Source organism: Capra hircus, chromosome 3, assembly GCF_001704415.2.
Source record: "Capra hircus breed San Clemente chromosome 3, ASM170441v1, whole genome shotgun sequence".
In the NCBI taxonomy this organism is placed as follows: domain Eukaryota; kingdom Metazoa; phylum Chordata; class Mammalia; order Artiodactyla; family Bovidae; genus Capra; species Capra hircus.
The window spans coordinates 30,025,465-30,053,249 of NC_030810.1; positions in this window are offsets into that span (position 1 = coordinate 30,025,465).

The following is a 27,785-nucleotide window of genomic DNA, read 5'->3' on the forward strand; positions in this document are numbered from 1 at the left end:
GATCAAGGCCTTTTATTGGGCAGTCGCTCCCGGGCAGAACTCCCGGGGGCGGGTAAGCAAGGAAGCGAGGGGGGGGCGGTCTGCGAAGCAAAGGGAGTCTGCGGGGTAAAGGGAGTCTGCAAAGTCTGTGAGGGTGGGGAAGGGTTTTATAGCCCAGGCCGGGCCTCCCATATAAGGAAGAAAACGCGGGCTCAGCGGTGGTTGGTGTCCAAGGGCTTCGTGTCGGCTCCTGATTGGTCGGCTTGGTTGCCGGCCTGTCTCCGGGGCTTGTCTGCAGCGCCCTCTGCCGGGACATGTCCCGACATGCCCAGGCATGCCCAGGCATGCCTCAACACACCTGACCTTGCCCTGAACTTTCATCCTGACCTCGCCCTGACCTTTCATCCTGACCTCGCCCTGACCTTTCACTAACAAACTAAGGTTTAATAGTATATAGACTAACTTAGTGTTCCCTTTGGGAACCCTGGGGAAGAAATAGAGAAGGGTTGTTTTGCTCTCTTCCCTGGGCCCCATGATCTTTTTTAGTGGACCTAAAGCCTACGGATAGCTTGGGTTCCAATACTTCAAGCGAGTATGGTATACTTAGTGTAAGTTTTGTAGTTAGGGGGCAATTTGTCCTGTTTTTAAAATTCTAGTTAGCTTCTCTCTGACAATCATACAAAGAAAGATTATAGAAGAAGTCACAGAGGAAGCCCCTGAATATCTACCAGGAAGGTTGATGGAACAGTCTGGAAACACTAATACAAGGGTAAGAGTGACAAGGGTGGCAGAAGCCTGGTTGAGACCGGTCCCTGTGCTCCTCCCATGTGGAGGTCCAGAGTTCCCTTATTGCTCAAAAGAGGATGCTCTTCTCAGGTGAGACCTCCCACCGCCCTACCCAGCCTGGCAAGTGACATATGTTGACACGGTTTGGCACAACTCTAGATTTTAAAGTGCTGGTAGTGTGAAATGCTGAGAAATTTCTGGACTGAGTCTCTTTAGTTCCTCAAGAGTTCCACACTCTTCACCTGCAGGTCTTTGCCCATGTGGTCATCACATCTTGAAGTACTCTCCTCTTGTTGCCCACTTCCTAGAGATCTCAACTGAAGGTGAATCTTCCTCTAGAGAGTTTTCCCCAAATTCTTCCTACCTACACACCTGAAGTGTTAGATCACCTTCCATGTGCTTTCATTGTGTCCCCATCCTGTCTCAGATAATGCCCTCTTCCTTACAGAGCTTATGCTCCAGTGGGGAGAGAGAAAAAGAAATGACATCTTTTGACATCTGCTATTTACTCCATGCCAGACCTTGTTTAATGTTCTGCAGACTGCCAATAATATTGTGGGATGGATAAACCAGTGAGATTGCTAGTAAGGCAGGTAGATGGTTTGCACAGAGAGAACTGTGACCTTGGAAGGGTCTATCCTGGAGGTTTTGGTGAGGGATCGAGAGTAAGGTGGTGCTAGTGATAAAGAGACTTCCCTGGTGGCTCAGAGGACAAAGCGTCTGCCTGCAATGCAGAAGACCCGGGTTTGATCCCTGGGTTGGGAAGATCCCCTGGAGAAGGAAATGGCAACTCACTCCAGTATTCTTGCCTGGAGAATCCCATGGACAGAGAAGTCTGGTGGGCTACAGTTCATAGGGTCACAAAGAATTAGACACAACTGAAGCAAGTTAACATACGTGCGCATGCACACACACACACACACACACACGCACACACACACACAGAGAATAAACCATCCTTAGTAGCGTAGGGAGAGTTAAGACCCTTCCCCTTCACATCTTCCTTCAGTTTTCCCTCCAACTAAGGCAACTCTGATGACCATCTGTGATATGGATTTATTCTCACCCACCAACCAGGCTCATAATGATTGTCTTGACTTCTAATAGTATGTACTAATTTTGCCTATATTATTGAAATTATGTGTATATATCTTCTGTGTCTGAAGAACTCCCATTTTATATGACCCAGGAATTACACTTCTTCTATGTTATTATTTGTTGTTGTTGTTGTTCAGTTGCTAAGTTGTGTCTGACTCCCTGTGATCGCATGGACTGCAGCATGTCAGGTTTTCCTGTCCTTCACTATCTCCTGGAGTTTGCTCAAATTCAGGTCCATTGAGTCAGTGATGCTATCTAACCATCTCATCCTCTATCACCCCCTTCTCCTCCTGCCTTCCAATCTTTCCCAGCACCAGGCTCTTGTCCAGTGAGTTGTCTCTTTGCATATGGTGACTAAAGTATTGGAACTTCAGCATCAGTCCTTCCAATGACTATTCAGGGTTGATTTCCTATAAGACTGACTGGTTTGATCTCCTTGCAGTCCAAGAGACCCTCAAGAGTCTTCTCCACACCATAATTCAAAAGCATCAATTCTTCAGCACTCAGCCTTCTTAATGGTTCAACTCTCAAATTCGTACATGACTACTGGAAAAATCATAGGTTTGACTATATGGACCTTTCTCAGCAAATGGAGGTTTCTGCTTTTTAATATGCTGCCTGGGTTTGGGGCTTCCCTGGTGGCTCAGATGGTAAAGCATCTGCCTGCAATGCGGGAGACCCAGGTTCGATCCCTGGGTCAGGAAGATCCCCTGGAGAAAGAAATGGCAACCCACTCCAGTACTCTTGCCTGGAAAATTCCATGGATGGAGGAGCCTGGTAGGCTACAGTCCATGTGGCCGCAAAGAGTCAGACACAACTGAGCGATTTCATTTTCTTTCTTTCTTTCTAGGTTTGTCATAGCTTTCCTTCTAAGGAGCAAGTGTCTTTTACTTTCTTGGTTGCAGTCATTGTCCACAGTGATTTTGGGGCCCAAGAAAATAAAATATGGTGCTGTTTCCTCTTTTCTCCTATTGCCATGAAGTGATGGGACCAGATGCAATGATCTTAGTTTTTTGAATGCTGAGTGTTTTTTTTTAAATTTTAAAATCTTTAATTCTTTCATGCATTCCCAAACATGAACCCCCCTCCCACCTCCCTCCCCATAACATCTCTCTGGGTCATCCCCATGCACCAGCTCCAAGCATGCTGTATCCTGCATCAGACATAGACTGGCGATTCAATTCTTACATGATAGTATACATGTTAGAATGTCATTCTCCCAAATCATCCCACCCTCTCCCTCTCCCTCTGAGTCCAAAAGTCCATTATACACATCTGTGTCTCTTTCCCTGTCTTGCATACAGGGTCGTCATTGCCATCTTCCTAAATTCCATATATATGTGTTAGTATACTGTATTGGTGTTTTTCTTTCTGGCTTACTTCACTCTGTATAATCGGCTCCAGTTTCATCCATCTCATCAGAACTGATTCAAATGAATTCTTTTTAACGGCTGAGTAATACTCCATTGTGTATATGTACCACAGCTTTCTTATCCATTCATCTGCTGATGGACATCTAGGTTGTTTCCATGTCCTAGCTATTATAAACAGTGCTGCGATGAACATTGGGGTACATGTGTCTCTTTCAATTCTGGTTTCCTCGGTGTGTATGCCCAGAAGTGGGATTGCTGGGTCATAAGGTAGTTCTATTTGCAATTTTTTAAGGAATCTCCACACTGTTCTCCATAGTGGCTGTACTAGTTTGCATTCCCACTAACAGTGTAGGAGGGTTCCCTTTTCTCCACACCCTCTCCAGCATTTATTGCTTGCAGATTTTTGGATCGCAGCCATTCTGACTGGTGTGAAGTGGTACCTCATTGTGGTTTTGATTTGCATTTCTCTAATAATGAGTGATGTTGAGCATCTTTTCATGTGTTTGTTAGCCATCCGTATGTCTTCTTTGGAGAAATGTCTATTTAGTTCTTTGGCCCATTTTTTGATTGGGTCGTTTATTTTTCTGGAATTGAGCTGCAGAAGTTGTTTGTATATTTTTGAGATTAGTTGTTTGTCAGTTGCTTCATTTGCTATTATTTTCTCCCATTCCGAAGGCTGTCTTTTCACCTTGCTTATATTTTCCATTGTTGTGCAGAAGCTTTTAATTTTAATTAGATCCCATTTGTTTATTTTTGCTTTTATTTCCAGAATTCTGGGAGGTGGATCATAGGAATGCTGAGTTTTAAGACAGCTTTTTCACTCTCCTCTTTCACTCTCATCAAGAAGCTCTATAGTTCCTTTTCACTTTCTACCTTTAGAGTAGTATCATCTGCTCATCTGAGGTTGTTGATATTTCTCCCAGCAATCTGGACTCCAGCTTGTGACTCATCCAGCTTGGCATTTCACATGATGTACTTTGCATATAAGTTAAATAAGCAAGATGACAACATACAGCCTTGTCATACTCCTTTCCCGATTTTGAATCAGTCAGTTGTTCCACGTCTGGTTCTAGCCGTTGCTTCTTGACCTACATCCAGATATTTTTTAGGAGACAGGTAAGGTGGTCTGGTATTCCTGTCTCTTGAAGAATTTTCCACAGTTTGTTTTGATCTACACATTCAAAGATTTTAGCATAGTCAGTGAAGCAGAAGTAGATGTTTTTCTGGAATTCCCTTGCTTTCTCTATGATCTGGCAAATGTCGGCAATGTGATCTCTGGTTCCTCTGCCTTTTCTAAACCCAGCTTGAACATCTGGAAGTTATTGTTTTATGTATCGTTGAAGCCCAGCTTCAAGGATTTGGGGCATAACCTTACTAGCATGTGAAATGAGCACAGCTGTTTGGTAGTTTGAACATTCTTTGGCATTGCCATTCTTTGGGATTATAATGAAAACTGACCTTTTCCAGTCCTGTGGCCACTACTGAGTTTTCCAAACTTGCTGGCATATTGAGTGCGGTACTTTCACAGCATCATCTTTTCAGTTCACTTCAGTCGCTCAGTCGTGTCTGACTCTTTGTGACCCCATGAATCGCAGCACCCCAGGCCTCCCTGTCCAGCACCATCTCCCGGAGTTCACTCAGACTCACGTCCATCGAGTCCGTGATGCCATCCAGCCATCTCATCCTTGGTCGTCCCCTTCTCCTCCTATCCCCAATCCCTCCCAGCATCAGAGTCTTTTCCAATGAATCAACTCTTCACATGAGGTGGCCAAAGTACTGGAGCTTCAGCTTTAGCATCATTCCTTTCAAAGAAATCCCAGGGCTGATCTCCTTCAGAATGGACTGGTTGGATCTCCTTGCAGTCCAAGGGACTCTCAAGAGTCTTCTCCAACACTACAGTTCAAAAGCATCAATTCTTCAGCGCTCAGCCTTCCTCACAGTGACTTGAAATAGCTCAGCTGGAATTCCATCACCTCCACTAGCTTTATTCATACTAATGCTTCCTACAAATAAAAGACAAAGAAAAATTTTAAGGGAAAAATGGGTGAAGAATAAAATGAAGTAGGAAAGAAGATAATTTTAAATTTCAGTGCCCTTATTTTTAACTAAAAGGTCATCCATGAGAAAAAGAGAATTTTTAATCTAGTGAAATGAAAGGCTCAGAGCTGAAATATAGTAGTGAGAAAGTCTGGATAAAATTAAAAATAAGATGAAAGGCTAAAAAATAAAGCATAAAAATATGAAAATGAAAGAGTTAAAGGATAATGATTATAGGCCATGACAAATGAAGTAAAACAGTTACACAGATCTTTAAAATGTAAAATAGGAATAAAACAGTTAAAAAGTAAAGGTGAAATGTTAAAAAAAGTATATGTATATACACACACATATGTTGCTAAATGATTAAGGAAACATTTTAAAAATAAAATAGAAATTTTAAAAATATGAGAAGGGGGAGAAAGCATAAAACAAAGCATATGAATCTTAAAAAATAAATCATTGGTGAGGCTGAGCATCTTCTGATCACTTAATTGGGCAGCAGGAACTCTGGGAAGAAGTCAAATGGGACTCCTAACCCTCCCTCCTTTATCAGCCCAGAGACAACACTTCCGTCAAAGAGCTGGTGGGGATGTGAACCTAGGGCAGAAGGTTCAAGCCGTGTTCCTCCTGGTCTTAGTGTGGGTCATTCTGTGTGTTTGGGAAGAACACTAACTCAGTGGATGAATGAGTGCTTGTAAAGCTCTTAGCATCTTGATGGCACCTAGTGGCATTTGCTAAATATTCTAAAGGATTGGATCGGTGGTGGTTGGTGGTCGGTGGAGAGAAGCAAAAGTGGCCTCAGCATTTGATACTATCAAATCCTGCTTTCCAGGAAATTGCAGAGGGCTCAGACAATATTTTATGAGAATCAATGGTAATCACAACTATATATTTGTTTCTGAAATGTGTCTAGCACCACACTTGGTAGGCATTTTCCCACAGATGGTCTCATTTTAGAGCTCACAGCAGCCTTGCAATTATCATATTTCATAGATTCTTAGACTCCGCATTTCCACACACGTTAGCATCGCTGAGATCAAGTTGCATGTTGCATTTTACAATCTATGTGATAAGAGAACGTTATATTGTGGTTTAATTGTCGGTGTGTTTTTCTACATGTACATATAACAATAATGAATCTTACAGTTTATGGTGTGTTAGATTCGATGAAATACAGTAGATGCCACACTCCATGTTTTCCAGATGAGAAAATTGAGACTCCCAGAGTCTAAACAATCTGCCTGACATCACACACTGGTTTGTGTAGAGCCTGGTGTGACATACAGATTCCAAAACTTGTTCTTTTTTCCCTTGGAAACTCGAGGACTCGAAATTATCTAACCCACACTGGGAAAGTCAAATCCCAGAATGTCAGAGCCAAAATGCTTCCAGAAGATGAGTGTGTTCTGTGCACTAGGATAGAGGTGGGCGGCAGTCTTGCCCTGACTTTCCACTCCTCCCAGCTCACTGCATTGCTTCTTCCCAAGATGGTTTCTTCTTTCAGCATCTTTTCCTATTTTACTAGTTTTGATTTGTTTAGGTTTGTTTGTTTGCTCTATAACTTTGTCTTCCTAGCTGCTGGTTTCCTCAGAGAGTCGGCACCCATAGTATATTTCTCTCCCACTCGTCTCCAGTTACCTGACAGCTGGATGGCTACCTCTAGAAATTTGTTAGGAGAAGGCAATGGCACCCCACTCCAGTACTCTTGCCTGGAAAATCCCATGGATAGAGGAGCCTGGTGGGCTGCAGTCCATGGGGTCGCTAAGAGTCGGACATGATTGAGTGACTTCCCTTTCACTTTTCACTTTCATGCATTGGAGAAGGAAATGGCAACCCACTCCAGTGTTCTTGCCTGGAGAATCTCAGGGACGGGGGAGCCTGGTGGGCTGCCGTCTATGGAGTTGCACAGAGTCGGACACGACTGAAGTGACTTAGCAGCGGCAGCAGCAGCAGAAATATATTATGGCCTCTGAGATTGGTGTACCAGAGAAGCATCAGCAGAAGCACCACGTCTGCTGCATTCCCAGTCCAGAAGGAACAATGTTATGTCCTCATGAGAACAGTTTATTCTCATAGTACTGTGATTTAAGCTTACAGAGAGAAATGGCCAGTTACAGAGTAATTTCCCTGAATACTCTGTTTTCATTGCCTGGAGGTTCTCAACGTGAAATGGTAATGGTGTACATCTGGAGAAGCCTGGTGGGGTCTCTGTGGACACCTTGGCTCTCTGGTTTCTATCAAGGGGACTTATCAGTCTTTTAACAAGGGTTTGCAAATGTTGAAATAAATTTCTGAAGGCCAGGGAAATGCAGAACTGAGTGATCCTTTGATCCAAGCCCTTCGTTATGTAGATAAGAAAAGGGAGGCTCAGAGGGGTGAAGAGGCTGGCCAGAATCACACAGCAGATTGTGGCCATGACTGCAATCCAGGTCACTCACTCAAGGTCATCCAGGAGTTATAGAAAATGTACATCAATGTTTGGTGTGACCACTAGGAAACTTTCTTGAGACTGGGGAGGCTGCTTATCTCCACTATGCGTTAGGCTTCTCACTAATTTCCTTGTCTCTGTCCCTCCCCTGACTAACCTAACATGTTCATGCTGTGAGATTCTTCTTGGTAGAACTTTTGATCACATCTCTTCCTGTTCAAAAAACTTGGTGCCTCCTAAAGAATAAAGTCCAGCCTCCTCGGCACTGAAGCTGCCTGTGGTCTGGCACAAACTCCCTCCAGCCTTTACTTTCCCCCACTTGCATAGCGTGCTCTCTCAGCCTGGATGGGCTTTTTGTAAGCCTGCAACCTTTGCTCATGCTGTTCTGTGTTCTGAAACACACTTTCCAAAGCTCTGCTCCTGCTTTAAAACCTGGCTTATTATCAGGGAGGATGGTTGGGCCAGGTCTGGGAATGGGGGGCTATGCTGGGGCATGCCTCTTTGCTATTTACAGACTTCTCTGCCCAATGAAGTATGCAGGCAAGTGGGCACCACCAGGTGGTCCAGGATAGGGTACTCACTCAATGCAATGTGTGGGAAGGCAGTTTGGTTTGGGTACAGCCTGGTAGTGAATGCTTGGTGGGTAGTGGGCATCTGGGCAAGTGATCTGGCAGTGAATGTCAGAACTCCAGCTTCTGGAGTGGGACATTTCAGTGTCAGATGTTGGAGACCCAGAAGCAAGCCACAGAGATGGGGCCTTACCTGCAGGAAATGTGCAGATCGGTGAGTAAGACAGATATTAAGCATTGGTGATTTCATCAAATGTGCATCGAATCCTATGACTGTCATTTCTCAAATACGTACACTGAGTCTTACTGAGGTTGACAAACTTCCCTGGGTCCCTCAGTGAATCAATTTCAGAGACATCTCCAAAGCCTATGCTCTTATCAGAGACAATTCCTTTTCTGAAGAAACCAGGGGTCAGGGCTGGCTGATAAGGAAATGACTTGGGTATGGAGTAAATATTATTACTATTAATAATGGGCATATTCATGGGAGAAAGAAGCTTCTCCCTTTACACGATTACTACCTGCTACGTGTAAGATAGAATCATCCTAAGTGCTTTGCCTATGTTAATTTAAATGTCTCAATAACTCTGAGTAGTAGCAATTAACCTCTCTATTTTATAGCTGCAAGGGTTAGACACGACAAATACATTGTCCAAGACCACCCAGCTATGGTGAAGAAAGGTGTTCAACCTAGAACGGTCTGTCTGTAAAATCAATGTTCTTTCCAGTAGACCAGGCTACCTCTCTACCAACATTTGTCTAAAAACCAAAGAGAGCTTATTTTTTTCCTTCTTGGGGGGAATGAGGGAGAATGAGATAAGGGCTATGTAGACAGTGAAAACTAAAACTAGTCTAAATCCTGGGAGTCACCTTGAATTTCTCTCCATGACACAACCCCCATTTTCATCTAGACTGTGAGCACTTATCCTAAATCCACTCTCTCCCCTCCACCTCCCCTGTTACCACCTTATGTTTAAGCCGTCTTTCCGAGGAATTTGGCCTATGCACATGGGCAGATGATGGTGCCATTTACTTTAATGGAGAGGGCCAAGGGAAGGTCAAGTTGAGGGGTGAAAGCGTTGTAAATCAAATTTTGTTTGACCATAGTGAACTTGACTGTTTACTAGACATCCAAGGGGAGATGTCAAATAGCAGTTACATATTGTAATCAAGAATCTGACTCCATTTTTAATGTTTGATGGCTAACAACTTTCAGGACTCACCTATCTATCTACAACTTCCAAGCCACATCTGAGAAAGCTGATAAGACAGCCTTGGGCACTGGGCTGGGAAGACCTAAATGGTAGTTTCCTGCTTTCCTCCTCTATTTCCCCCTAACTCAGGCTTCTTTACAGCTAAAGGACCCTTAATTCCTGTGTCACAGTTAAGCCCAGCTCTTCAGTAAACTCTAATTTGAGACTTTTCTCTCCTATGATTGGCCTGAGTTATAGGTCTGGGACTGTGCCTAGGTCTTTCTTCCTAGGCCAACAGCTGTAGCCCTGCCCAGCGTCTCAGTCCTTAACCAGAACAGCATCCAATACTGAACCCTGGTGACTTGGGGTCCTTCCTGTTTTATATTACTATACAACAAAAAAGTTTTCATATAACTTTTAAAGGTTACTTTCCATTTACAGTCATTTCAAAATACTGGCTATATTCCTTGTGTTTCACAACACATCCTTGAGCCTACCTTACACCCAATAGCTTGTACCTCCGGCTCCACCACCCCCGTGTTGCCCTCAACCCCCACTGGCATCCACTAGTTTCTTGTATTTTTTAGATTCCACATATAAGTGATATTATACAGTACTTTTCTTTCTCTATCGGACTTATTTCACTTAGCATAAAGCCCTCCAAGTCCATCCATGTTGCTGCAAATGGCAAAATTTCATGACTTTTTTATGACTGAGAAGTATTCCATTGCGTATATATCAGTTCAGGTCAGTCTCTCAGTCAAGTCCGACTCTTTGTGACCCCACGGACTGCAGCACAGGAAGCGTGGGCTTCCCTGTCTATCACCAGCTCCCGGAGCTTACACACACCATGTATACACCACATCTTCTTTAGTTATCTGCTGGTGGATGCTTAGGTTGCTTCCATATCGTGACAGTTGTAAGTAATGCTGCTATGAACATTGGAGTATGTGCCTCTTTTCAAATTAGTGTTTTTGTTTTCGGATATATACCTAGGAGTGGAATTACTAGATTATATCATTGTTCTATTTTTAGCTTTTTAAGGACCCACCATCCTGTGTTCCCTAATGACTGCACAGGTTTACATTTCTACCAACAGTATGCAAGTGTTGCCTTTTGTCCACGTTCTCACTAACATTTGTTATTTGTGTTCTTTTGGATACAGCCATTCTGACCAGTGTTAGGTGATATCTCATTGTGGTTTTGATTTGCATTTCCCTGATAATTAGTGATGCTGAACATCTTTTCATGTGCCTCTTGGTCCTTCCTACTTTAGATGATTTCCATAAGGCCAAATCCTGCTCATGAACCCCCAGCCAGTAGTCCTGTTCTATATGAAAAGCAGCTCTGTGTCTGATTCTCATATACTGACCTTCTGTTTTGCTCTTTTTTTTTTTTGACCCGAAGTAGCAAGAAGTAAGGAGAAGGCAATGGCACCCCACTCCAGTACTCTTGCCTGGAAAATCCCATGGACGGAGGAGCCTGGTAGGCTGCAGTCCACGGGGTCGCACAGAGTCAGACACGACTGAAGCGACTTAGCAGCATCAAGAAGTAAAACCTCACCTCTTTACTACAGCATTTAGCACTTTGCGTCCTCCACCTTATATATGTCTGTGTCTCCTAGAGGGTGTTCTCTGAGCCATCTCAGTAATCCTGGTGCAAGGACACACACAAAGCCCCGACAGGCACAGAGCAGGCTGTTAGGGACTGTTTACTGAATAAACACAGAAAGATGTGGAAATGAGCACTCCCTGAGAGAGCTGGGGAGGACTCGTGGAATAGCCACAGAAGAACTGACTTCATTTTGAAAAAGAAAGGGGAGGTATGTGGTGAAGCAGGGACTAGAATACTCTTCAACAGTAAAATGGGTTTGAAAACTTTCAGGAATGATGGAGTCCAGTTTCCCCACTTAAAATGTTTTCTTTCCTTCCTTCCTTAAGACAAAAGATAAATATTAAATAGGAGATCATTGTCTCTTACTGGGCTACTGAAATAATCACCAAATTGTCTCTCTTTGAGTCTTGCCCCTCTATGATGGATTATCCACTGAGTGAATCAAAGTAATCTCTGAAAACATAAATCAGACCACATTACTCTCCTATTCAAAAGCCTCCCTTCCAGTGGCTCCTCGTCACACTCTGCAAATTCAGTTCCATATGATGGGCTACACAATTTTCCAGCATCTGTCCCCTCCTACTCCGTTGAGGTCTTTTGCTCTTCCTCACTTGGCTAAGCCCCACTGGCCTGCTTTTTGTTCTCTGGCTTTACTAAACTTGTTCCTGCCTCAGAGCCTTCGTATTTGCTATCTTCTTTCTTGTCAGTAATACCTTTATATCTGGTTATTTATGGCTGACATCTTCTTTTAATTCAGGTCTCATCTCAAATGTCATTTCCTCAGACAGTCCTTCCCTGATCTTGCTATGCAATGCAGCAACCTTCTGCCCATTGATATCCATGTTCTATTTTCCTCCACAGTTCTTATTATCTAAGATATTTATTTACGTCCTTGTTTGGTGTTTGTTTATCTGCTTGTTCATTGTCTGCCCTCTCCGAGTGGGCCCCCTTGTCCATGCTAGAACATGAGCTTTGTGAGGCTGGGAATTCTTGTTTGCTTTATTCTATTTCTAGCCTGTGAAACAGCACCCGGTACATAGTAAGAATTGATAAATATTTGAATGAGTTTTAAAAGCAATTAAAAAAAAAAACAAAACCCTTCATCTCTGTGCCCAAAGGTATGATGTTTATTCCAGAGAGTCCTTATTACCACATCTTCTTGGAGCAGATGATAGTTGGGAGGTGTGTGGTCATTGAGTGATATAGACTGAGTGGACTGGATGTAATCACAAGGTTCAGTCATTTATAAAAAAGCTAGAATGTTTATCTACCAGCACATGGTGAGGAGCTTTCCTGCCTCCTAATAAGTCCCTGTGGTTTAATATATAAGGGATCTTTGTAGATAAATGTTAGGCCAGGAAAGAAGTGGGCCAGAGTGTCCAATTTTCTCCTGGAATTCAGGCAAAGAGGAATATTGATGACTGCCAAGAAGACATAAATTTACCCCGAGGTTAATAGCACTTGGGGTTCCGGGCTCCTCACTTGTCCATGTGCCTTCCAAGGCTCCTGGAGGGACTCAGGCAATGCACTTTCGTGATCATGTGAATCTGTACAGTGTTCAAAAGTTAGGTATTTCATTTAAATCAGTCCAGGCCCCTGCCTCTTTGCATCAGCTTCTAATATATCACACATTGCCTGGTGTTAACTGGTGTTGGAGGGCTGCAGACATTGCTGGGATTTGCTTGGGGGGATGTTGGGTCATTTAATTGGGGTTTAGTGGGGCTTCCTGAGTGGTGCTAGTGGTAAAGAACACGCCTTCTATGCAGGAGACATAATGAGACACGGGTTTGATCCTTGGGTTGGGAAGATCCCTTGGAGAAGAGCCTCGCAACCCACTCCAGTATTATTGTCTGGAGAATCCCATGGACAGAGAAGCCTGGAAGGCTATAGTCCATAGGATTTCAAAGAGTCAGACATGACTGAAGTGACTTAGCATGTATGCATGAGATGTGATGTGAATCACGGTCCCCTCCATGTCTAGTTTAGCTGTGATGGTCATGCTGGCATAGGAAAGTCTTCCACAACTATTTCTACTACTCACTGGGCTCTGGCAGGGCCAGAGGTGGGATCCTGGTATGAACACATGTGCTAGTCTATGCAGCAGAAATACATGGACAATGAAGAAGAAACAGTATTTGAAATGTATGGTTGCTCTTGTTCAGTCACTAAGCCGTGTCCAACTCGGCAGCCCCATGGACTGCAGCATGCCAGCTTCTCTATCCTCTGCTATCTCCTGGAGTTTGCTCAAATTCATATCTATTGAATCAGTGATGCTGTCTAATCATCTCATCCTCTGTTGCCCTCTTCTCCTCCTGCATTCAATCTTTCCCAGCATCAGGGTCTTTTCCAATGAGTTGGCTCTTCCCATCAGGTGGCCAAAGTATTGGAGCTTAGCTTCAGCATTAGTCCTTCCAATAAATATTCAGGGTTGATTTCCTTTAGGATTGACTGGTTTGATCTCCTTGCAGTCCAAGGGAGTCTCAAGAGTCTTCTCTAGCACCACAATTTGAAAGCATCAATTCGTTGGCACTCAGTCTTCCCTATCCCTTCGTTGGGAAGATCCCCTGGAGAAGGAAATGGCAACCCACTCCAGTACTCTTGCCTGGAAAATCCCATGGACAGAGGAGCCTGGTAGGCTACAGTCCATGGGGTCACAAAGAGTCGGACATGACTGAGCGACTTCACTTCCCTTTCCTTTCCAGTCTTCTTTATGGCCCAATTCTTACAAATGTATGAGGCCAGAAGCTATTCTGAGGAAAGTATTTACAATTATCAGACCTTTAAAATTATAAGTGGTAGATCTGTTTCTCCTTGGTACCTGGTCAAAATGAAAGTGCATGCCTACTAAAAATATGTTAACAAGACAGCATGCACAGTTATAAATGCCCCTTATATTATCTGCACCAAATAGGACCCAGGAACAGTCTGTACTTCCAGGGCACAGAGCTGTATCAGAACTGCCAACAGGAGTTTGTCAGCGTGCAGTCTCCTGGTTTTGCATCCTGTCTTAGTGTCTGACCTGTCTGACAGTATCTGACACATCTGTTTCTCACAAAGCCTATGTTGGCTCCAGAAGAAATTGTACTTAAAATTGTCACTGATGTCAGAAAATAGGCTGCATAGACAAGTACTTCAGTGACAACATTTCTGCCCATAGTCACTCTCAGTTGGTTAAAAAAATAATTTGCTTATATAATTATAGAGCTGAATAAAATATAAGTATCAATCACTTTTAATTTTAGATTAATTCTGTACATTTTTTTCAGAATTATTGATCCTACCTGAATTCAGATCTTGTGAGTAGAAGCCAAAAATGTAAACTGAAAAGAAGAATGTTAATTAAAACTAAATGTCAAAAGCTCTCTTATTGTATAACAAAGGTAACTCTAATCTCTGATGGTCAAAACATGAAGATAACAAAATAATAATGATAGCTAAGTAAATACAGATACTGAAACTGATGGAAGAGCTAAAGAGATGATGAGAATCAGGATACTCCTAAACAGAAGACACCAAAGCCAAAGAGAAATAGAAATAATAGCAGAGAATAAGGTAATTTGTAACCTCAGGAGAGCACACATGTAGGTTAGAGGTCAATAGTGGCTTTATTTGGATGAATTCATTATGCCTTTTCATGTGTCTTGTTAAAATGAGCTGTAATCTCATTCATTTGCTTTGGCAAAAGACAACTTAAAAATTATATAAACCTCTTCATGTGCTATACAAGGTCACTGACATCAAACTGGTCATTGAATGTCGTCAACTCAGAAAATATTTAACATTAGTCATATACAATAAAACTTGAAATGCCCTGAAACCTTATAGCTTGCATATGAAAGAAACTTTATAGATATTCCCCCAATTTAATGGTTATCCTGGAAATTTACATGACATTCTCAGTAACAAGTTGGGCTGCTAAAACTTCTTCTAAACTACCCATAAGAAAAACAAATTTCAAGGGTCCATGCTGGAGGAAGAAGGGCTCAATGATCTTTTTGTTCCCTCTGCAGAAAATATTACAAAATTGTTATTGTGTGAAGAGGTGATCAAAGAGTATGCAGCCAAAAATGTAGGGAAAAAAACTAATTAACAAAAACAAAAATTTGGGATTTTATGGTATTTGTCAGCTTTTAAAAATTTATAGTGTATGGTCATTTATTTTCTCATTCTAAGTAAATATTCAATCTTGAATTGACTTTTAGATTCATAATTCTGTATTCTTTTTCTTTAAGAGGGCCCCCACAGGAACAAACCATATGAACTTTAGGCAGCACCAAACTTAAATCAGCCTCCTCCAGCAGGCAAGAAATCGTATTAATAGCTGTGGCTTCTTTGGTCCTCACGATGGAGAAACATGGGAAGAAAACTTGTCCAGCAGGGTCTGGAGACCAAGAAGTTAGGGATTTCTTATGTAATGTACAAGATAAGACATTTTTATTTGTTGAAACAATTAGCTACCCCTTAGAGTTGGACTGTGAAGAAAGCTGAGCGCCAAAGAATTGATGCTTTTGAACTGTGGTGTTGGAGAAGACTCTTGAGAGTCCCATAGACTGCAGGAGATCCAACCAGTCCATTCTAAAGGAGATCAGTCCTGGGTGTTCTTTGGAAGGAATGATGTTAAAGCTGAAACTCCAGTACTTTGGCCACCTCATGCGAAGAATTGACTCGAGGGCAGCAGGAGAAGGGGACGACCAAGGATGAGATGGCTGGATGGCATCACCGACTTGATGGACATGAGTTTGGGTAAACTCTGGGAGTTGGTGATGGACAAGGAGGCCTAGCGTGCTGTGATTCATGAAGTCGCAAAGAGTCAGACACAACTGAGTGACTGAACTGAACTGAACTGACCAACAAGGTAAGGGTTTCACCGTAAGGCATAACCTGCCTAGGTCATTAAAGAAAAAAACCATTTTATCTGTCTGTTTCAAAATATTGTATCTTCATTTCCTAGTGTAGTGGGTTGTCCCTCCTAATTCAGGTCTACTTAGGATCTCAGAATGTGACCTTATTTAGGAATAGGGTCTTTGCAGATACAGTTGATGAGTTTAAGATGATATCACAGTGGATTAGGATGACTTGGTGGTCCCATGAGTAGGACTCCATGCTTTTACAATTGAGGACCCAGGTTCAAGCAATCCCTGGTCAGGGAACTAAGATCCTTCATGCCAGGCTGCCTGGCCAAAAAACGATTTTTTTTCATGTTCTTATAAGAAGGCTGTGTGTAGAAACAAAGACACAGTGAAGAAGCCATGAGAAGATGGAGGCAGCAGTTGGAGGGATACAGGAGCAAGCCCAGAAATGCCTGAGGCCATCAGAAGCTTGGAGAAAGGAGGGAGAATTCTGCCCGAGAGTCTTGGGAAGGAGCGTGGCCTTGCCAATACCCTGATTTCATACTTCTTGCCTCCAGAACTATGAAAGAATATATTTCTGTTTTAAGCTGCCAAGTTTGTGGTAATTGGGACAGCAGACCTCAGAATTAATACATCTGAGAAAATGGCATACCTTGGGTTAGTGAGGGCAGATGCTAACAGTCAGTTTCCAGACAGGCAAGCAGAAAAAGCCCCATCCTCTATTTCCACATATCTCTGCTGCAGCGACAAACATTCGTGGTGCTTTTACTATGCATTGTTGCTATGACAGGGAAGGCAGAGATAGTTGGACCCAGTCCTGAACTTACGGAGCTTACAAGTGGGCAGAGAGATAAAATGTGGATAAAAGCACAGCTGCTTTTGGAAGAGAGAAAGCAGGCAGGGATCCAGACCACATCTTGCTCTCTAGCAAGATGGGAGGTTAAGGAGGCATCAGTGGTGGGAGACTAACCGACAACAAACTGGAGAAGCTCTTTTGTGCAGCAAGAGGGGAGGAGGAAGGGAGAAAGAAATGGACTTTCAGAATTTTCCGTGAGGATGAAACTTTGAGGAGAGGAGAAAGTGGTGATTTTTTTCTTTTAACTTTTCGGGAAGACTGATTAAGAAATTTATTACAGGAAATGAAGGCATGAAAATGGTGATTCTTTTTTCAGAAGGATTTCTGGGTAGGTGCAAGATGTCTGGCATTGTGCCTTTGACGAAATCAACTATACAGTTTTCCACTGTTATTCAAGCATTCAGAGTAGAACTGTAGTTTTTTGGTGTGGTGAATAAAAGATTCAGGATCATGGGAGCTTCTGCCTTTGTGTGGGTTCCCCATGGACATGGATTTTGTAATGAAAGATGGAATGTGAGTTGGGCAAGGGGTGAGCTGCAACAAAGCAGCAGTTGAGACAGCAGGTGAAGACATTCTAGCGGGAGCTACTCTTTGTCACCCTAGGGTTCCCCACAACCTGATCCAAGCTCCTCCCCTAAAAGTTACTTGTAGAGTTAACAGTCTTCTCTGGGGTGTTGTGGTTACAGCTGCTAATATTTGTTCCCTCCCCTCCTCTGGCCCACCAACCAAAAGCCAAAAGTAACTAGAGCCCACTGACTTTAGAACATACTCTTTTGAGTCTTCTCAAGTCTTCATGGAAATTCTAGCATTCTTTTTCCACTCAGGGGTAACCTCTAAAACTCACCTGCAACCCTTCCTTCTCATTAACTCTCCTTTCTGTCTTGAGAGTGCATTTGCCAATAGGATCTGAACACATCCTTAGTTGCTAATGTGGTATGTTATTTCTAAGACTTGTTTTTTTTATAGAGTACATCATGAAATTCAATCCCAGGGCCCAGGTGGTTTAGAGAATGTTCCAAATGGTCTACATATTTGAACGTAAAGGGGGATAGTCTTAAAAAAAAATCCCTTTACATTTTGGCCAAGTCCCTGATGTACAGTTGGACCACATCATAAAAGACTCTCAAATGGTTATGGCCAGTGTCATTTGGCTGAATCATCTCTCTACCCAGATGATGAGTCTGTGGGATTGAGGCTGTTCCCAAATTCAGAGAACTTTAGACTGCACACTTGGGTACTTGGGGAGTTGGCTGTAGCCACCTGCTTTCTTGGAAACTAAAGAGGAAAAGGCATCTGTCAACTGAGTTCCCTTGGTGCAAGCCCCCACTGACTCTAAACACAACATTCAGTTGAAAATAAGCTCCCAAATGATGTCAGAGTTGGGAAGAAATTCCATCCTGAGCATGGCCGGCAGTCAATTCTTGATTTTTTCATCTTTCTCTTGTCTTTACCAGGGAAGCATATTGTTTTCTGGCCATGGCTCAGAGTCCAGAAAACCTGTACCTTCTACCGCAGCATGGAGTTGGTGAACTCTAGGTGCTTTCACTACAGGGTAGGGGGCTAGAAGAGGCTCAGACCCGGCTCTGCTTCTTAATGGTGATGTAAACCAGGACAGGTCAGTTTGCTCTTGGCCTTTACTTTCTCCATTTGTAGGGTGAAGGTGGAAAGCCCCAGCTGTGGATGCTCCACATCCTGTTGGGAAACAGATTGCTTTCTTCCGGAGAACCAGTGGTTCTCATCATACATAATGTATTACCACTTCTTCCAGATGTCACTGGGAGTTTTAGCAGTATAGCATGGTTCCAAAAGTTCTCTGTCTGCCATATAAGCCAAAATAGACAATGAAAGAGCATCTGCCAGGTCACTGTTTCACACAGCTTTGGAAGAGTCAATCATCGTGTATTTTCTATGTAAGTAGTGCTGCAGAGCTGTGCAAACTGGCAGTAATTCAGGATATGGTAGGAACCACTGCTTCTACATCTTCCAGTTCTTTGGTAAGGCACTAATCTCAATGATTTCTGCCTCCAGGGACATGACAGTGCTTTTGATCTACTGTTTTGCAGGGAAGGAGAAGCGCAGGAGTATTCCCTTAGCCTTTTCTACTTAGCCCCTTTTTCATGGATTAGGAAGCCAGTGTGTGGATTCTCTGAGTTCCAGAGAATGTATTTCTAACTCTATACTAGAAATCCCAGGATTGATTTGGGCTTTCCACTGAGCTTGCCATGAAACAAAGTTGAATTAAATTCTATTTATCACTTGAGCTCACTCTGTCTATTTGGCTGCAGTAGATTCTGGGTTCAGTGTTCAAATAAGGCCAGTGACTAGTAATTCCTTAGAAGTATATTTACTCTTTTTTTTTTTTTTTTTTCAAATTTTTAAGGCACCAGTACCTTGGGTGGAGAAGGCAATGACACCCTACTCCAGTACTCTTGCCTGGAAAATCCCATGGATGGAGGAGCCTGGAAGGCTGCAGTCCATGGGGTCGCTGAGGGTCAGACATGACTGAGCAACTTCGCTTTCACTTTTCACTTTCATGCATTGGAGAAGGAAATGGCAAGCCACTCCATTGTTCTTGCCTGGAGAATCCCAGGGATGGGGGAGCCTGGTGGGCTGCCGTCTATGGGGTCTCACAGAGTCGGACACGACTGAAGTGACTTAGCCGTAGCAGTAGCAGTACCTTGGGAAAAGACAAGGACAATGAGCTACAGTGCATATCTCCAAAAATATTTATATACTCCTTTGTTCCCTCTTCAAGTGTACTTGGCCATCCCTTTATTCTAGAGATCTTGGTTTTATTCACATATGGAGATTGCCTTAGGGACTGCAACAATATTAGCAGCATAATATTTTGGTATCATAAAGCCTAAGATATCTAGGTCCTTCGTGAGATGCTGGTTTATTTAGGGCCTAGGTCAACTGCACCTTACGCTCTTATCCCTGTAAGTCAGACACTGCAATATTGCTGTCTGTTTTGGTGTTCATACCTAGTTTAAAACCATAGATGAAATGTTTCTGCTTGCCCTTTGTCCCACTGAAGTTCCCTCTTTGCAGTGAAATAAATGACTCCATTTTACCTGGAGCTCCTTTCATCAGCATCCCTGACCCACAGAGAGATGCCACGAAAGCACTTTTCAGTGCTGCTGATACTCTCTTCATCAATGTAGATCTTGAGGCCTTGGTAGGAGAGTGTGTTCAAATCAACATGACAGTCAGAGGTAGGGAGTGACTGGGTCACACATGATAAATCCACTCTAGCTTTCCTATCCCTCATAGACTTTGATTCCTTCCTCTACTAATACCAAAGGATTTCTGGAATTTCAACTTTATTTATGTTGTTGGTATGTCCGTGTTTCCATCAACCATACCCATGCGATCAAACTCGATCTTGAATCCGGAATCCCTGGAAGGATACCCTATCAAAACCTCAGCCAGGTGCATCATGTTCTTCTACTTTTGTCTGAAGCACTCTTCAAATATATTTCTATACTTGTTCCCTGTTTTCTTTCTTTCTTTCTTTCTTTTTTAAGGCCTCTCAACTAAGGTTTGACTTTGAAATTGCCTCCTTTCCATTCTCTAAAGCACTCATGGATTTGATTGCAATTAAAAGTCTGCAGGAGCCTCCCTAGTAGCTCAGTGGTAAAGAATCTGCCTGCCAGTGCAAAAATGCAGGTTTGATCCCTGGGTCGGGAAGATCCCCTGGAGGAGGAAATGGCAGCCCACTCCAGTATTGTTCCCTGAAAAATTCCATGGACAGAAGAGCCTGATGAGCTATAAGAGTTTGAGGTTGCAAAGAGTTGGACACGACTGAATGACTGAGCATGCACACACATATCATGACAAGTAAAGTCCCACCTCTGGGCCTTTGTATGTGATGTTCTACGTGGAAGTCTCTTCTAGTAGCCCATAGCTAGGTCTTTACTGCCATTGGATTGAGCTCTATTAACATGGTTGCGATAGGACCTGTATTTCCCAGAATTACTGTTCCTATCATCTTTCTAGGTCAGAACTGGCAACAAAGGAACATCCATGAGATTTGGAAGGCTGGAAGAGAGCAGTAGTTCTTTCTCTAGGAAAGTTGTTATGGGCAGTGTTGATGGGCAGACAGAGTGCCTGGCAAGTCCCAGCTTCTGCTCACTCTCTTATCCTCTGTGCCCAGATCTTCAGCTATAACTTTGTAGAGGAAATAGTTACATAGAAGCAATAGGTCCCATAGACCTTTCCATGAGCTTTATTCACGGTCACCTCTAGTGGCTATAAATCCTTGGCTTCTAGAATCCATGCAAGCTGCAATTTTCCTTTTAAGTTGGCCCTTTAGGAGGACTAATTAGGGACTCAGCCCCAACTACCAAGTCAGATCTTCACCTTCCCCATTTCTTCCTATATATGTGTAAAGTCTAATTCCTGTATTTTTCTTATACCCATAATAGTGGAGTTCTGCTGAACCCAGGTGGCTACGTCTCTGCTCAAAGGTTGCCTAATCAGTGAGGCATCTTCTTACCACACTGTATAAAATTAGTAATCTCTCAGGCTTCAGCACTCTTTATTGTCTTTACTGTGCCTTACTTTTCTTTGTAACACTTGCCACCATCTGATATATGACATATTTACTTGTATATTTCTTTTGCTGCATCTTTCTCCCTGACTAGAGTGTAAGCCCCATGAGGGCAGGGACTTTGTTATGTTCACTGTTAACTCCTCTGTGCCTAGCAGATTGCCTGGCACATGTGGGTGATCAATACAGATTATGTATGTATGAATGAGTTTATTAATTTTATTTGTCTTATGTTAAATAAGGTTTTATTTGATGAAAAGTCCTGCTATTGAAGTTTGAAATAGCTCTATTGGATTTTGTTTTAGGAACTGGGAATATAGAGATGAACATTAGTCTACTGGCACATAGTAGGTGTTCAGTAAACAGTTGAATCAATGAATAAGTGGATGGGTGTGTGAATAAACAGCTGTTACTTAAAGGAGATCATAGTATCCCCAAATATTGTTGGAGAATAGATATCAAGGATACTAGAGGTTCACAAAATATATTCAAACCCAGTGTCAAATGGCCAAATATCAAAATAAATATCCACTTAAAATTTAATATTATCAACACAGAAGAGGCATGTCTGAAAGGCTAATTTTAAATATTACTCAAAATCAATTATTAACCATTTATTATCAACATTTTTGGTAGTTAAAAGTAGAAACATTAATTTCTCAGCACTTCTAACTATCCTATTTTTACTTAAACTTCTAGAAAAACTTTAGATTCCGAAACTATTATATGATTTTCCTAAAAGCTATCTAGCAAAAAGACTGTTTCTCAATAATCATATTAAAAATCAACCTGTTTCCCTTCATACATAAAGATTTAAAAACATGTGAATAGCTTTTATAATAAATAGTGAATATTGCAGTAATTGCTCTTGCAATAATGACTATGTTGACATATTGTAGACTATCACATGAAGCACAATAGATTTTTTTTTTTTACTTGTAAGTTACATCTATAATGATTATCTATATTTTAAAGTGGTTAACCAGATATTCTTACAAGTTAATTCAAATGACTCGCCTTACTGGAATCACTGATGTTATCAGATATGACGTTGACTTATACAGTCATGAAATCACTGGTCATGCACAAGTTCAGGGATACCAGAAATGATATCAAAAAAGGCAAAACGCAAGGGTAAGCTGATGCTAAAAGGAATATTTGGGCCAAAGCCTGAGACAGAAGCTAAGCTTTCATGCATTCCTAAAATGAAACCTTGCATTTTTTATAGCACTTTGTATATTTGAGAGGGTTTTTTTTTTTTTTTTCCTGCAAACTCTCATTTTCTCAACAATATTTTTGTTGAGTGTAGACAGGTAGCTATCATGTAACCCATTTCATGAGTGAGGAGACTGAGGTTCAGAGATATGAAGTGACTTGATGACATGGCAGCAGCCCCCAGAGCTGGTTTTCTGACAGTATTTTCTGAAACGCTGGGTGTTTTGTTAAGTGTCCTGTGTTGTGGTGCCCTTCTCTGTCTTAACCCAAGTATCCTGAGAAGCAGAACCCAAAACAGAGACTTGTGTGCAGGTAGTTTATTTAGGAATGGTCTCAGGGAACACTTAGGGGTGAAGGAAGAACAGAGGAGGGAAGTAGAGAAGGAGAAAGCCAGTGCAAATGGGCACCATTGAGCTCCCCCTGCTCTGGACAGCTAACACTGGACCCCCCCAAGACTTCTGAATTGCATATCCAAACTGCTGAGGGGGTGCAAGGAATAAGCATTTAAATACTAGGTCAAGAATGGCCCTTTAGGCTTCTCCCACCTCTGCTTTCTGTGTTGCACATATGAGAGTGCTTAGGGTTTCCTGTGGACGCCCCACAGCAAGGCATCTGAGTAGCTTCTAGATGACTTGGACTAGAAGGAAACCATATGGTGGAGGACTGATTCTACTGCCATAGTCCTTGGGGCAGAATCCTGGCACTGTCATCTGTGTGGCCTTCGGCAAGTATTTAACCTCTGTGTCAATCTCACTGTCTGGAAAATGGGATGCTAAGAACAATCCCTTCATCATGGGGTTTATCTGTCTTAACACATGAAAAGTATTCAGACCAATGCCTGTCACAGGGGAAATGCTCAGTGAGTATTATAAGACACTACTGCTGGGCTTCTCAATGTCTGAGTTTAGGACCTGAACTTAACATTGAAAGCACTCCAGAGTTCCTCACTTGGTGAACAGTGACTGATGTGATCAGAATTTGGTTTTAGGATGATCAGCCTGCCAGCCTGTTTTGGACATACTCAGAGCCCCTCCCCTGCAAGTGAAAGCAGGGGGTTTGGTGGGTGTTCAGGTGTGAACTGAAGCCATGAAATTAAAAGAAGCTTGCTTCTTGGAAGGAAAGCTATGACAGACCTAGACAGTGTATTCAAAAGCAGAGACATCATGTTCCTGGCAAAGGTTTGTATAGACAAAGTTATGGTTTATCCAGTAGTCATGTATGGATGTGAGAGTTAGACCATAAAGAAAGCTGAGCACTGAAGAATTGATGTTTTTGAATTATAGTGCTGGAGAAGATTCTTGAGAGTCCCTTGGACAGCAAGGAGATCAAACCAGTCAATCCTAAATGAAATCAACCATGAATATCCTTTGGAAGGACTAATGCTGACTTTGGCCACTTGATTTGAAGAGCTGATGCACTGGAAAAGACCTTGATTCTGGGAAAGACTGAAGGCAAAAGGAGACGGGATCAACAGAGGATGAGATGGGTAGTTAGCATCACTGACTCAATGGACATGAATTTGAGCAAACTCTGGCAGATAGTGGAGGACAGAGGAGCCTGGCATGCTGCAGTCCATGGGGTCACAAAGAGTCAGACATGACTTAGCAACTGAACAAGTTGTGAAGGATCCAACAAATCCTATGGTCACTAGTACAGCCAACTAATGGCCAAGTTCTAGAGATTAACAGAGAGATGAAAAGAACTCCTTGGTGTTGCCTACCTGGCCTCAGGTCTCAAGAATACTGATATCAGACAACAGTATCTCATGCTTTAGGAACTGGAAAATAGAAGGAAGCCTTATGTTCACCTTATTTAGTAGCTTGGCATGGTTGAAGAAACTCAGGTTTACACTTCTAAACCTGTGTCCTGGCTTTGGCCTTTGGCAAATTCTTTACCTTTCTGAGATTTATGAAAGTTATCATCTATAAAAATGGGGAATATGTGTTATGCCTTAGTATTTTTGAAGAATTAATGAGATGATGCTGTACAGATGCTGGTCCAGTGTGACGCTCTCAGTAGGCCTTTAATAAGTAGAGAGTTTTGAAGTGGATATTAGTATGTATATTATTATTACTATTGTTTATATTATTTTATGGGGATTTGGTAAGGGGTAAAAGAGATAAGGTATGTAAATGTCCTAGGATGATTTGTTTTCGATGTCTGGTATGTTGCAGACTCTTAATAAATAACAGTCTGCATCTGTCCTCCCCTCCCAATGGGCTGCTTGCCTTTGCTCCAGGGTCTGGGCTGTTGCCAATGTCATGCAAGGCTTATCAACTCCATCTCTGGCTCATGGTCCAAGAAAGTGTGAGTTTTCTTCACTCCTTGGTTCTCTGGTGCCCAGGACGACTTGCTTGAAGCCGTGTCGACAGCCCCTTTGTGATTCCTACTGCTTTGCCAGCAGCACTGCCTCCCATTCTCAGCAACATGTACATTAGCAGCTGCAGTTTCTCATGGACGCACGCCTGTGTGATCTCATCTGGACACGCCCCCCCTGCCTATTTCCCTGGCCCATATCAGGAGCATTGAGACAGAACCCACTCCATTGCAGAGTCTTTGCCAAAGCTCTGAACAGCCACCCATTTTAAAATCCATTTTCTATATAAAAGCAAGGACTGGTTTTTAAACACTTCTTTTAACATTTGCATATGGCTTTATGTTTTTAAAAGTTCCTTCTCACCATTTATCATTTGTGTTGTGTACGCACTTCTATTTATCTATAGTTGTTAAACAATTACCCAATGGGAATACACAGTTCTGTGTTAAAGTGTCTGAACCTCCAGAAAAGGGATCTTGCAAATTAAGTCAGCAGATTTAGATTGAGGAGCTTGTTGGAATCAGCTGAAGCCCTGAGAACACAGGTGACCAGAGAGGTTAGCACAAGAAGAACAAGTGTCTTTAGAGTATGAAACAGGTCAGCGCTCAAAGGGAAAAGCTTACTGGTTTAGTTTTTTGTTTGACAAACACTTACTGAGCAACATTAGGGAACAGATAGGCAGAAATTCTTGCCTTCGTGGAACATACAACATAAAGGGGGAGTCAGAAGTGAAAGAAAATAAGTAAAACAAATAATGTATTAGATAGTAGTAACTATTAATGAAAGAAATAAAGCTGATGGAGTTTATAAATAGTTGGGGTTGGCAGTATGGGTATTGGGGATGGTCTCAATGGTGGCGAGAGAACTAAAATTTACCAAGTTTTCTGTCGGATCTTGTCACTACCCTCATGTGAGTGTGACGAGAAGTATGGGCTGCCCACCAAAATGTATTGTTTTCTTCTTCCATAATAAAAGGTTATAGGAGGGACAGATGTGGCTGCCAAGCCAGGCTCTGTATTTTCCAGCCCCATCTTGGACTCAGCTGCGGCCGTGGGGCTGAGTTCTCTCCAGTGCAGTGTGAGAGAAGTGGCATTGGCCACACCACGGGGAGCGCCTCCTTCTCGTGCCCTTGCTCCCGGCCTTTCCCATGGCTGGAATCACAAATACCAGAGCCGCCTCAGAAGGCAGGTGTTATGCACGCCAGATCCAAGGTCGGTCTGAGTCCTTGAATAACCATGTGGAGGAGAGATGCCCATTGACCTGGAATACCCACTCTGGACAGTTAGTGAGAAAGAAATAGTGTGTGTCTTCTAAGCGCCCTTCTATTTTGGGGCATCTAGTTGCTACAGCAGTTTACCCCTATCTGATATATGGAGCACACACATAATTTATCTTTAAAACTAAATCACATGATTGAGTGCTATATTTTAGACACATGAAAAAAGAAAAGAGCAATGGAAGCTTAGAAAACAAATGTTTAATTCTTTCCACTTGGGTGGGTTAGGGTCAAGTCCAGAGAGGTATGACAAAGAAGATGATGTTTGAGCTGAGCTTAGAAGAATGAACAAGAATTCACTTAAGGAGAAAAAAGGGGGAAGGACACTCCAAGCTGAAGTCACAGCTGGAATAAAAGCCCAGAGGCATGAAAGTGCCTATTTGATGTCAGCTGTGTGTGTGTATGTGTCTGCGTGTGTTTAAACTCCTGTAGTCACGAAGAAATGAAAGAATGTGGCATAATCCTACACCATTGTTCCGATTATCTCAATTTGACTTTATATTATTGAATGCTGGAATTATGACGCAGTAAAAGAGAAAGCAACGTGTATATTTCAAAGCTAAACATAGCTGCTATTAGTGTCTCCCAAGATTTTTAGGATGGCATTCACAAGGTTGTGAAATATGTTTGAGTCTTTTCAAAATGTCCGAGTGTTCTTCATTATGGGGCTCTAGATAGCAGGATAAAGTCTGCTTCTCAGAAATCTGAACTCAAGCCCAGCTTAGGTGGTTTCTAATCCACAAAGATACAGTGAAAATGGTTAAAAGGATTGCATTTTCAGAATAGACATAAAGTAAAATGATCCTTCTAGTTAACAGACAGTGTACATTATATTGGGTTGGCCAAGAATTTGTTCAGGTTTTTCCATACGATGTTACAGGACTTTTTTGCCAACCCAATGTAGTAGATACTAGAAAATGTGTAACTAATGTATGTAACTCAGGCTGCCCGTTTCCTTTAGTGGCTGAAGTAACCACTTCCTGTGCTGTCTTACTGAACTGTGTGTGTGAGACAGCACCATGATAAGAGTCTGATATACCTGTAAGCCACGTAGTATGTGTCCTCGTTTGCCAGACAAGAAATCTGAGGCACAGAGCTCAAGTACTTGTTCAAGGTTATATGCTTACTAAGTTCCATGGCAGGAATTTAAGTTCCACTTGACTCCAAAGCTCATTTTATTAACAAAAACATTCCTTCTTTGCTTCTCTTGCACATTTATTTTTCATTTTCAGGCTATGTAGTTTTAAACCCTGTCTAGGTTTTGGAGATATCGGACTATTATTTTTTTGGATTATGTGTTTAATCATCATGTTTTCAAAACCTCCATCAACAACAAGTATTCTTTTTCAGTTCTGTCCTTGGGGGCCATGCTGACCTTTCAACGAGCCGTAACTTCAATATGAGTGCGTGTCAAGTGTTTTGCAATACAAGGGAATTTTTTTATTTTGGCCAAGTATTACCTTACTGGGTCACAGGACACACAGATTATGCAGGATTTCAAGGCATCCATATATCAGCATTAACCACCCTTAAATCTCTGGGTAAAACAAGGTCAGTTCAGTCTTAATTTTTTCTTGAAATTTTGGTCTGAGCAGTTAAGCTTCATCCTCAGGAAATTGGTGGCTTCCTAGGAAAAACT